Below are 11,896 nucleotides of genomic sequence, written 5' to 3'. Positions count from 1 at the left end.
TGAGAAAATTCAGAGTCAGAGTCGGTTAAAAAAAAGTAAAGTAAGCACAAAAATTAAAAACTACATTAAAACATACACCGATCAGGCATAACATCATGACCACCTCCTTGTTTCTACGCTCATTGTCCATTTTATCAGCTCCACTTACTATATAGGTGCACTTTGTAGTTCTACAGTTACAGACTGTAGTCCATCTGTTTCTCTGCATACTTTGTTAGCCCCCTTTTGCCCTGTTCTTCAGTGGTCAGGACCCCCATGGACGCCTCGCAGAGCAGGTGCTATTTGGGTGGTGGATCATTCTCAGCATCGCAGTAACACTGATGTGGTGGTGGTGTGTAAGTGTGTGTTGTGCTGGTACGAGTGGATCAGACTCAGCAGTGCTGCTGGACTTTTTAAACACTGTGTCCACTCACTGTCCACTCTATTAGACACTCCTACCTTGTCAGTCCACCTTGTAGATGTAAAGTCAGAGACGAAAGCTCATCTGCTGCAGCACAGTTTGTGTTGGTCATCCTCTAGTCCTTCATCAGTGGTCACAGGACGCTGCCCACAGGACGCTGTTGGCTGGATATTTTTGGTTGGTGGTCTATTCTCAGTCCAGCAGTGACACTGAGGTGTTTAAAAACTCCAGCAGCACTGCTGTGTCTGATCCACTCAGACCAGCGCAACACACACTAACACACCACCACCATCAGTGTTACTGCAGTGCTGAGAATGATCCACCACCCAAATAGCACCTGCTCTGTGAGGGTCCATGGGGGTCCTGACCACTGAAGAACAGGGTAAAAGGGGGCTAACAAAGTATCAGAGAAACAGATGGACTACAGTCTGTAACTGTAGAACTACAAAGTGCACCTATATAGTAAGTGGAGTTGATAAAATGGACAATGAGCGTAGAAACAAGGAGGTGGTCATAATGTTATGCCTGATCAGTGTAATTAAAACATGATTAAAACAATACATTTAAAAGGGAAAATCATTCAATTAAAAATCAAATTAGAAATTAGGATAGTTAAATAATCAAAAACTAAAAGTTAGATTAGGATTGAAAAAAAGTGCTGTTACAGAAAAAGTGGTCAACAAGAGTCCAGTGTCGGGGCTCTTCAAATGCTCTCTGTCCACTGGGTCCATTTAAGAGCAGCATAGTATCTAAACGCTGCTTCTCCATGTTTAGTCTTCACCTTCAGCAGGACTAACTGACCAGTTCCTATAATAGTGGCGGAGCTAGGATCTTCTGGGCTCCAATGTACTTTCACTGAATACAAAAATGGCAATGTAATTTGATTGTTTACTTGCTACTGTCTCAAATTGATGCTCTCAGGCATTCCACTCCAGTCACCAGCATCTAACGTTAACCTAAATGTTTACGTTAGACTGCGTAACCAAGCTAAATATGAGACAGACTATACTTACGCATCATATTTAGCTGTCTGATGCATCATTGGCCAAATAAGGTTACATAGGCTCCCCAGACCCTTGCTATGCGACAATCCTACTTAATACATACTATGATAGTTACTATGGATAAAATGCATTGAACAGATGTCTTGACTGGTGAATTTGGTATGTTGTTAAGAAATTGGATCTTTCTGTGAGTCCTAGATATACAGTAATGTCAGCATCTGTATGGGATGTCTATAATAAAGAGTCACCACAACAGAATCATTCAGAGTGGTTTGATGTGAAGTGCTCCGCTTTAGAGAACCCAAGCCAGAAATGTTCACAGTGGTGGTGATAGGAACCAGGGGTCATATTACGGACAGTTCTTAAGTCTGAGATCGGCTTTGTTGTCATGGCAACTTCAGAAGCCATTACAGAACAACAGTTCTTAAGTCTGTAATCTTATCTTATTTCCAGATGAGAAAACGGTTTTACAGAAACATCCTAAGTTGCCAAATATCCTAAATATATTCTTAACTTTAAGATAAACCCCAGAGCGTCTTAACCTCTGTTTAACCGTCTGTTTCTATTGTTTTATGCAGTGACGCAGCTCAGTTCACTATAACCAGCATAATGACGCCACATTTATCTACACTGAAAACGCTGCTTTGACTTGTGAGTTTTTTCTAACAGCGTTTAAAAGCCCCAGACTCTACAGACACGATCTCCACCGCCCCCTCTTATTACCTCCGTGTGTTAATGTTATATAAAAACTGTTCAGATAAAATATTACAGTGATGGAGGTGAATAATGAGGAGTCAGAGCTGAACGTGTGTTTGTTTATTAGGAGGAATAAAGTTAGCGCGCTCGGCTAAAGTGTTTGGGAAATGGAGACTGAAACTGTGGAGCGGCGACTCTGATAAACAGCAGGGGGCGCTGATCCAACATTATTAACTCAGTTTATCGCGCTTTAGTTTTATTTGACCTTTTTCACCTCAGAAACGGTATCTAATGTTAGCTGTCTGGCTAACTAGCTTGATTACGTGTTTACGTTTTAGCTGTGCACGTATGGTCAGTTGCTGGGTAACAGACACGACAGTTGATCGTCGACTTCCATCGAGTAAGTTAAGATTTCCTAACTTGAGATAAGAAAAGATGCTGTAAGATAAGATAAGATTCTTAAAACGTATTACAGAAACGTCTTTTTGTCTTAACGTAAGATCTGACAGGTCAAGATAAGATTTTTCACAAATTCGTATTACAGAAGCAAATCTGATCTTAATTTAAGAATCTTATCTTATCTTACAGCATCTTTTCTTATCATTGGTTCTTTGCATGGTGAAATGCTCCTTAAGATTCATAGAGAACGTGTTATATGTGGTTCTACACAAAAGCTTCTACACTGAAACACATACAACACATTCTCCATCAATCTGAAGACCCATTTCAGCACACAAAGAACCATTTAGGCATGAAGTGGTTCTGTATATAACTCATGGTTCTAAATACCATTGAGAACCATTAAGAACCATTGCCTTCACTAAAGAACCATTGAAGATGATCCACTTTCATAAGGAAGGCGAATATTTCCAAAACTAGAGTAAAAGATACAGAGCAAATGTGTCTCCTAACAACCAAGCAAAGCCTGGCAGACCACAAAAGCAGGCCCTGGCCATTTAAGGGGTTAATGCCTCTAAAAGCTACCTAAAAGAGAGTTACATACATCATCTAAACCGCTTATCCTTCTGGGTCACGGTGGGGTGCTGGAGCCTATCCCAGCTGTCATTGGGCGGAAGGCAGGATACACCCTGGACAGGACGCCAGTCCATCGCAGGGCAGACAGACAGACATACACAGTCACACACTCACACTCACACCTAGGGGCAATTCAGCATTTCCGGTTGGCCTGACTGCATGTCTTTGGACTGTGGGAGGAAACCCACGCAGACACGGGGAGAACAGGCAAACTCCACACAGAAATGACCCTGGTCGCCCGGCCGGGAATTGAACCCAGGCCATTCTTGCTGTGAGGCGACAGCGCTACCCACTGCGCCACCGTGCCGCCTAAAAGAAAGTTATTACATGAATTGTATGTGAATATGCTGCCTAAAATATGGTTGTGTGATAGTCTTGTGATAAGCTTTTGGCCTAAAACATATTTTTTTCAGACACCTTAATGGGAGGAAAGGTACATACAGGGAGTTGTAAGGCAAAATATTCCTCAAAGAAAACATATTTTTTCAGAATTACGTTGACATTGTGACTCCTGTGACATTGTGATCACCACCTCTGTAAGAACCTGAGTGTGCGTCTCTACGGCGAACTATTTCACATCAAACCACTCTGAATGACTTTGTTTACATCTTATTGATGTACTTATGGAGAGATTTTGAAAATAAAATCCCCTTTTCCAGTTTGCTTAAGTGAAAATCAATTTGTATTCAATTCCTTAGAAAAAGAGAAGCTCTGGATTTTTCCCATGTTACAGTGCGCAGTGTATGAACAAGCAAATTTCCTCATGGCGACTAAACGTTCATGTTTTCCGTCATTCTAGGGACGTTTAATCCCCTTAAAGACCTGAATACACGACCGCACACACGTCCACGCACAGTCCAATAAAAACAGGAAGTGCTATCACAGACATCTCCAGATGTTCTCTTTTTCCTTTTTTCTAATCTCCATAGACCCCAGACTGAATGCTAATGTGTATGAGCTCACACTGGAGTGGGAGAGGAGACATCAAGGCCAAAAAAAAATGTAAAAACAAACCCACGCACAAGAACATGCGTGTATACATGTACACAAACTCAGTACACAGTAACAGATGATACACACCAGCTCCACAGGACGCAGCAGTATTTAGCCCACTGACGCTGAAAAAAGACTGAAACTGTGGTCATAAACAGTGACTCAGCAAAGCTGGTGCACAAGCACAAGCATACACTCGAGCTCCTAAATATAGTGCACAATTAACTGCCTCCGTGAATGCCATAGCAAGGTACATACAGCTTGTTTTGATCTGTGGCTTTTTGAAATCGGATGAGTTTGTATGCATGGATCTCTGCTTCCATAACACTGAGACAAAATATGAAAATATTCATAGAGGAGATCCTCAAATCCTGGAGTCCGTTTCTAGTAGCAGTGGACAGTAACTACTACTAAGTCTACTAAGTGCTAATGTAATTCATTACTTTACCTAAGTAATGTTTTGTAAAGGGGAATTTTTCACTTGTTTTTCAAAATTTCTGCTTAATTCAGTCAACGAGATGAAGTCATTCAGAGTGGTTGGATGTGAGATTGTACGGTAAAGAAACTAACCAACTCAGGTTTCTTCAACAGCCAACAAGTGAACCTATACGCTGTTAGAAATAAAGGTTCTGTGCAGGTACAATTTGCTCATCAAGGTACAAACAATGTAAATGTTCCCTCAAAGGTACAACAGTGGTTTTAAGGTCTGATTGTGAACCTTAAATAAGTTTTTCCAGGTGAAAAGTTCGTATTTGTACCTTTTCATAACCGAATGTTTTAAACAGATCAGTAAAATAAAGGCCTGGAGACGAGACGGGGTGTGTGGAGTCAGTACAGCTTAGAACATATCATTTCAGTGGATTATGGTTCAGTTATGTTCCCTGACTAAAGGTACTGAGATGGACCCTTGAGGGTCCCACCCCAGTGACAAGAGAGGCACTGCCCCAGTGACAGTTTAGTACCTTTATTTCTGAGAGTGTACTCACCATTTTATATGTAACATTGAGAATGGTATCTAAAAAAAATGTGTTTTCATTGCACACTGTTTCGCCTTACAACAGTCTGAATGTACCTCTCCACCATGTATGTGTCTTAAAACAGTGTCTCAGAGTATCTGTCTTCATTTCTTGTAATAACTTTGTGATATACAGCTTTTAGAGACATTCAACTCTTCAGACGTCTGGTTCCTCTCACCACCACTGTGAAGAATTCTGCCTCAGTAAGTTTCTCTAGAACTGAGCGTCTCACACCAAACCACTCTGAATGGCTGTGTTTACATCTCATGCAGAAATTATGCAGACTAAACAGGGGAATTCCTTTTAAAGTGCACTACAAAGATTAAACTTTGTTTATTAAGTTAAGTTACCCTTTATTAATCCCACAGTGAGGAAATTCCCCTCTGCATTTAACCCATCTGTGCAGTGAAACACCACATACACACTAGTGAAAGCACACACACTAGGGGGCAGTGAGCACGCTTGCCCAGAGCGGTGGGAAGCCCTATCCACGGCGCCCGGGGAGCAGTTGGGGGTTAGGTGCCTTGCTCAAGGGCACTTCGGTCACATACTGTCGGCTCAGGGGATCAAACCGGCGGCCATCCGGTCACAAGGCTGGTTCCCTAACCTTCAGCAAATTTTACATATAAATGCAACTCTCACTCACTTTGTTTCTGTATTTGCTTGTTATTCTGAGTTTGACAACTAGATTTTTCCAAATATCAGGAAGAATATGATGCATTTTCAAGCTGAAGCAAATCAGTCATAGCAGACCTTTTAATTAGCTGATTTGTTTAACCTGTCATGCCCATACAGAAGCTAGATAGCAGCAGAATAACAGGAATAAAGGAAGTTTTGAAATATTGAAAATGCCCTGTTTATGATTCAGCCCATTCAAATAAGGCAACTGGAAGTCATGATGCATTTTCCTTCCATAGCATGACATATTTCTAAGACTCAAGGAGGGTCTCTGAACCAGCTGAGCATTTCACTGGGTGATAGGTGGGGCTGGTGGGAGTGAGAAGTGATATATTATTGATCAATATTATTTTTCCCCTCCCACTTGTGCGCAATAGTGCAATCTCAAATCAGAACATGCGGTAGGGAAGGGCAAAGAGTCATCACATTTTATGGGAAAAGAAGAATTTGGCTTTTAAATGAGACGATTAGTTATTATGCTCAACATGACCGCAGACGTGAACTAACAAGGTAAAAGGTCAATTTTGACCTCAGGTTGACTTTAAATGCTGCAGCCACAAAGGAACCGATTACCAAAATAATACAACATAACTGTAAGTACATTTAACTCTAAGCACATTTTTATTTTACTGTTCTGTTTTAAAACATTCGGTTATGAAAAGGTACAAATACGAACTTTTCACCCGGAAAAACTTATTTAAGGTTCACAATCAGACCTTAAAACCACTGTTGTACCTTTGAGGGAACATTTACACTGTTTGTATCTTTATGAATGAAAATGAGATGATTAGTTATTACGCTCAACATGACTGGAGACGTGAACTAACAAGGTAAAAAGGTCAATTTTGACCTCAGGTTGGCTTTAAATGCAACTGCAGCCACAAAGAAATAGCATAACTGTAAGTACATTTAACTCTAAGCACACTTAAAAGCAAGTAGGTGTGTACTTTAACTCAAGCAGGAGGAGTATCTCTGCTGTCATCCGCACTTTGTCCTCCACAGCTAATTAGTTGGCTCATCATCATAACAACGCAGGATTTATGTTCTTGTAAATATTTGGCTTGATGGGAACTCCGCCTGCCATACAGTGATTTAATTGGCGGTGTAATGATTGTGAAGCAAGCTGTAACAGGTCAGCTCTCTCCACTCACTGCGAGTGGGAAGGCTGTACTCACTGTCTCAGTCTAACTATTCCAGCCTGGTGAAGCACATCAAAAAAGGAGGTCACATCCTGCTGAACTACCTGTGCCCAAAGCCAGGGCATAGTTTCTCACAGGCCGGTACAACTTGTTTTCACTCACTTGAATAAGTTAAAAAAAATAGCCGTTGGTGCCAACTTTACTACCTTCCCATGGGAATCAGGTAAGGTAGCAAACCAGGCCTAACACGGTGCAGTTTGGTTCAGTCTGGCAACAGAAGGGCTAGTTACACTGCACTGCAGTAGAAAGTGAACTACATCGAATAGTGACTGTGAAGTTCTGAATAACAAACACAACTGGCTTTAACCCCTTAAAACCTCAGGCTTATTAGATACTAAGGCTTATTATTCAGTAACTACAGGGACTTCAATGTAAACTGGCTGAGCTATTCTTAGGTTATAGAAGTGTGTAATAAAACTTTGGGCCTGCTGGTCAGCCCTGACCATTTAACCTTTGTGTGGTGTTGATGTGTTTGTTACTCAGTGGTTTGGTGGACCCACCGCATTATTGGTTTTAAATCAATACAGCCGTGACAATTTATGTAAAAATACCAGATGTTTAAAATACCACAAGTGTCCAGCGTAGGGTTCTCCTTTAGCAGCTGTAGCCAGTCAGCAGCCTGTCCATGTTGTCCACCCTCACACACACACACACACACACACACTAACAGCAGGCCATGTAGGAGGAGAACAGAGTGAAGGACACAGCACCTCCACACTTTTACTCCCCGCGGGTTCAGCCCAACACCACATGTGTAATATAAATGTGTGGGGGGTGAACAGAGTGAAGACACTGAAAATGGGTTATTTTATATGTTCTTCACAGAAAATGAGCAAAGGCCAAGAATCTGAGGTTGAAATAATAATAAATGACATCATTTTTTCTTTTGGTGAACATTGAAAATGAGTCCCACAGACCTGAACACCACACAAGGGTTAAGGGGTTAAATTTTTAGTCTGCATGCTGCTCCCAGAAGCCCAAACACACCTTAACTACCTAGCAAATTTCTTTCTCATGTGCATGTAAAATGGCTAAAGGAGATATTTCTGAAGAGATTAGATATATACATGTAAAAAATGGTTCTTCGAAGGTTCTTTAGTAAAGGCAATGGTTCTATTCAGAGCCATATGTCCTATACAGAACCCCTTCATGCTACATTGATTCTTTGCATGGTGAAAAGGTGCTTGAGGTTCATAGAGAATGTGTTGTATGTGGTTCTACACAGAAGCTTTTTGAAAATGGTTCTACATAGCACCAAACAGGGTTCTTCTATTGATACAAGCTTGATACAGTAACATTTTCAAAAGAAGTTCTACATCGAACCACATACAGTACATTCTCCATCAATCTGAAGAACCAATTTAACATACGAAGAACCATTTAACCATCAAGGGTTTCTGTATAGAAATCATGGGTCTAAATAGAACCATTGCCTTTACAAATGAACCCTTGAAGGACCATCTTTTTAAGTGTGTGTTACCCAATGTGGGAAAGGTAATGTACACCACCGTTAGCTTGGTATTTGTCTTTACTTTATGCTCTCCAAGCTGGGACTGACTTCTTTGGCACTGACATTATAACATGTTATTAACACTATTTATAATGCATTATATTAACAATTCATAATGTATAATAAACATGGCTATAAAGTGTAATTCAGTGTAATTATTTTTTTATAAATATTTATAACCATCTGTATAATGCCTTATGAATACATTATAACATGTTATAAATGTGCTTATAGATGCTTACAAATGTGACATTCATAGAAAGTGTTACCAATAATCTTAATAAGTCTGTGGGCCAGAAAACACCTATGTTTTATTTCATTTTTAATAAACATTTTGCTATAAACCAAACTGACCATTGTTTATTTAAAATGCACAAAAACTTCAGCAGTAAAATACAGACATTTGACCTTGAAATATTATCTGAATACTTGAAATAGCCAAGATTTAAATGTCCCCATGAGCTCGTTCTTTTAAACCTACCTATTTGCTTGAACTAGACACCTGGCATCCTTTCTTTGCTGCAAGTTCATTAAGACTTGGGGACCGTAGTGCAGTGCACCATGAAACAAGCCAAAAATACTTTTGTGGGCCGGATAGGATTGTGTCTTGTGTTTGACACGTGGGTTGTAAGATAATCCACTTTCATAAGAAAGGTAAATATCAAAGGAAAAATCTTTGAGAGAGAAAATAAAGTCAAGCTCCTCTCTTGCTTCAGACCTGAAAACAGGAAAACAGAACAGTTTAAAAATAGCCAAAAAAGAAAAGAAGTGCACTAGAACACTGAAACTGGATGTGTAAGATGGGCTTTATAGACTGCTTAGTCTAAATTTTCAACTGAGATTACTTGGATATTGAGAAACAGAAAATGCAACAAATTTCTAAGACTGAACTTTGGAGGTGAACTTCCTCACAGAAGAAGACGAGATGTAAACGTAACATAAAACTCAAACTTCCTGCTGTGGCTTTTTTAAACATCGCGCCACTTTACCTGAAAATATGAACATACATCATCTAGAAGATGAAGAATATTTAAATCCTTTATTTTGTGTTTGGTTTCAGCACCGCTACAACAGTGTTTTACTGTGTCTCGCAGCATGGCTGCATATTTCCGGTACATTCACATTACCAGGCTGAAGTGGCACAAATCTGATTTTCTGCCCTAATGTGTCTCAGATCTGATGTTTTCAGGGCTGTGTGGACACAAATCTGATCTTTTCAAATCCAACCTGAGTCACTTTCATATGTGGTCCTAGATCGGATACGTATCCGATTTGTGGCCATGCGACCTTAACGTGACGCTCAGATTGGAATTCATGTGCTTTTTTTTCACTGCGCCATCATTCAGCGTTACCATGGCAGCAGCGCCGAACAGAAGTTAAAGCCTGTAAACGGTGGAAAAGCAGCTCATCTCACCTTTTTCTCCTTCGTCTCGCTCTAATAATGAAGCTGAGAGCTGATCAGAGTTAATTATCTTCAGCGAAGCTCGTTCTGCTCGTTAGTTTGTGCTGATGATGAACGTGATTCATTCACGTGACGTTACTGAGTAGGATGAGCTCATGAGGGTCATTTCAGGACGCCGGTTTACATTAATGACAGATTTGAATCACTTACCTAAACGAGTGTGAACCATCGTGTCCGAGAGATCGGATTTGGGCAATGAGGCTTGTAATGTGAACGTAGCTTAAGAGTTTACATGCACTGAGAAATCGGATTTCTAGACCTTACTCTGATGTAAGAAATCAGAGTGTGCTGTTTACATGACCATTTGAATGATCAGATAACTGAAGAAACCCTGCTATAATCGGATTATGAAGTGCATGTAAACACACTCGTTGATATTATATTTAGTTGTTGAAGCTTCTGTGTTTTCTGCTTTTTTCCTGTTGATGAAAAATGAATAACCTAATGGTGGTCTTATTAAATAAATGAACAGGTGGTCTCTGGCTTTTGCAAGGTACTGTATTTGTATGACATGGCAGATTCTATCATGCAGACATAATTCCTCTTTCTGCTCCACAGAACATGCTGTCATGGAAACAGCATGTTTTAGGTGAAACTAACAGCTGGACTGTGAAGCAGCCCAGACCTTTAGCTAAAGTGTTTGATAAGAGCGAGTCAGCAGGGAGGTAAAAGACAGAATGGCTACTCTCAGTGTGTCTGTGCTGACAAAAGGGTGCACACACTCTCTGAAAAGGTTTCTGAGTTTCGCTCCCTCTCAGTGAGGCAGAGAGAAACTCTAGCCGGGAAGCTGTCCTCTCGCATATCATTATCCCAAACAAAAGCCTGACAAAGGCACTGCCTCCCTAAACGCTATAATAGGTTTAAACAGGAGAGAATCTTTCACTGGTTATCAGGTTATGTGCAGGCCTCAGACCAGGGGCCGTATTACAGAAACGTCTTAAATCTGAAATCTTATCTGCTTAGTCACCATGACAACTTCAGTTAGGACTGAATTTAGGACAGAACAACAGTTCTTAAGTTCATAATCTTATCCTAACTCCAGATAAGAAAACAGCATTACAGAAACATTCTAACTAGACAAATTTCCTAAATTCTGTCCTAACTTTAAGATAAACCCCTCAGAGCGTCTTAAATTCTGTTTGAACTGTCTATTTCTATAGTTTTATGCAGTGACACAGCACAGTTCACTATGAGACTGTAGCTGTGTCCCAATTCAGGGGCTGCGTCCTTCGGAGGCTGCATTTGAAGGCCGATTGCGTCACAGCGGTGCGACTAGACTGTCCCATTTCGAAGGCTCCTTCGTATGCGGCCGAGAAATGTGTCCTTTTTTTGCGGCAATGAAGGTCCACTGGGTGAGCCAACACATCCTGAGGTTCACTGCGTGCCGGCGAAGATTTGAGAACATGGCAGCGTCAGCAGATGAGCGAACGGCGGCTGAGGAGACACTTTTAAATGTATGTATTGGGTTTAAACTGAATGGCTAACAATACAAATGTTAAAAAAAAGCCAATGTGGTCTGAAGCACAACTTACGCTAATGTTTCGTTTTGTTTTAAAAACAGCGTTCTGCGTTCTCCACTTCAATAAGAGTGAATCCTTCATAACTGTGCAGTGTGATTTTTGTGGGCAGTGAAGCTCCAACAGCTCAGAGCGTTCGTCGTTGGTTCCACAACGCTGGATGATCTCCGAAATCGCACTGAAAGAGCCGTGAGTGCAGCAACACCCGACATGCTCAATCCAGTATGGGATGAATTTGACTATGGTGTTGATGTTGTCTGTACAGCTGGAGGAGGTTCATACTGAGACCTTGTACAATTACATATAAACTTTATGCTCATTTAAACCATTTACAGTTTACTGCATTGTTCTGTAATGATTTACAAGTGTAATCAACCTGTATATGA

The sequence above is a fragment of the Colossoma macropomum genome, unplaced genomic scaffold, assembly GCF_904425465.1.
Source record: "Colossoma macropomum unplaced genomic scaffold, Colossoma_macropomum, whole genome shotgun sequence".
NCBI classification, from domain to species: Eukaryota; Metazoa; Chordata; class Actinopteri; order Characiformes; family Serrasalmidae; genus Colossoma; species Colossoma macropomum.
The sequence above is the reverse complement of the archived record's forward strand: the minus strand, read 5'-3'. Positions refer to the sequence as shown.